We start from the raw sequence: 1,746 nt of genomic DNA, 5'->3' as shown, positions 1-1,746 counted from the left end.
CTCCTGCTCGCCAGCCAAGTCTCGTCCCACCGCCTCCCCGATCTCCACCACTCCTCTGGACTCCCCTTCCTCGTCCTCCACGCCACCACCAGGTCCGGGTCCCAGGGGATGACTACTCTAATCTCTCACCCTACTTCGATCATTCAAGCTCACAGCGGTTCTCTGCAAACTCATCTCATGCCGGGGCCCAAGCGCCAAAGACCTCTAACCAATAAAACACTCTAATTGTCTTTATCTCTCCGTGTGAGTCTCTCCAAGGTTGAAATTCAGACTAAAGATTATACCTAATTTAAATGACTAAACACTGGGATTGTTTCTGTCTTTTAATTTTTCCTTCATTATAACTTGCTTCCTGTCCACTTTCCGCAACACCACTAACTTTTTAGCAGTTGTGTCTACATATTTTATTTATTTACAGCTCATCTCTGAGTTTGATGAACAACAAACTATAGCTCTAAATTTACATCTTAAAACTTGCTTATTTGAAATTACCAGCTTTATTACTTGGTTTAGAAATGAACCACAAAAGGTACTTTGATTTCAAACCAATAATGAAAATAAAAATATATTTAAAGTAATTCCTTCAGAAGAAATTTGAATTGGTTGGACGCATTACCTATATTTTGATGTCTATTGAGAGTTCAGTTAATTCAGTGACAGGTAGCACTCTATATGAGCTGCTGACTGACCGACAAACCATCAGCAGGTCAGCCATGAACAGCGAGAGAGGACACGACAAGTGAGTATAAAGCACATTTTCATTAACCTGCCAGCTCTAGTCACAGGTTTTGATGATCTGGTGCAAGAGAACCGGGGTGGGATGACCAGAGACCAGAACAGTCCCCACACGGCCCCCAGCGTGTCCATTACAACATTGTGAGACTCTCAGAGCAACCAGCACCAACCTCTTTAATGGCAGTACAAAATAGAATGACCTTAGAAATGCTCCTAGCTGAAAAGGGGGGAGTATGTGCTATGTTTGGAGATGTGTTGTACTTTTATTCCCAACAATACAGCACCAGACGGGTCCGTGACCAAGGCGCTGGAGGGACTGAGGACCCTCAGCAAAACCATGCATGAACAATCGGGGCTGGACAGCCCCTGGGACAGCTCGTTCACCGACATCTTCAGGAAGTGGAAGGCCCTGGCGATGTCTCTTTGTTTCTCTCACTACTTTCCTAGGTGTGCTGATTACCTGTGGCTGCTGCTGTGTGCCCTGCATGAGATCTCTGATGGTGCGCTGTATCACCCCCACGATCAAGAAGGGAGGTGGTGAGAAGCCACCAGCCTATCAGATGGTGGCGAACGAGGGGGTGAACGAAGATGAAGGGATGGAGCTGTCACTGGTCGCCCCGTGAGGCCTTGAGCCAGCTTAGTCACACCGTAGTTGTAATGTATAATAATGCTGGATTAAGAATGAAAATGAAGAGTGATTAATCTGTGATTTTTTTTTTATATATGACAATGAAAAATGTACAAAATGATTTTTAGATGGTAGACTTTTAATGATCAATTCATGATTTTTCTATATGGTATATTTTCGAAAGATGTGTTTATGTACTTGCTGTCTGGTGGGCACAAGAGTAATACTAGAATAGCTGGTAGTTTCAATCATTAAAGGAAGAATGTATTAAGAGTAGTAGTAAGTAAGAGCCCCCTATTAGAGAGCTCAAACCCATCAGCCGTGTACAGAGTAAGGAAGGTCGAGAGCCGTGTCGTCTCACTGATGGCGTCACAAAAATGTTG

Source organism: Kryptolebias marmoratus, linkage group LG18 (genome assembly GCF_001649575.2).
Source record: "Kryptolebias marmoratus isolate JLee-2015 linkage group LG18, ASM164957v2, whole genome shotgun sequence".
Lineage (NCBI taxonomy): Eukaryota > Metazoa > Chordata > Actinopteri > Cyprinodontiformes > Rivulidae > Kryptolebias > Kryptolebias marmoratus.
The sequence above is the reverse complement of the archived record's forward strand: the minus strand, read 5'-3'. Positions refer to the sequence as shown.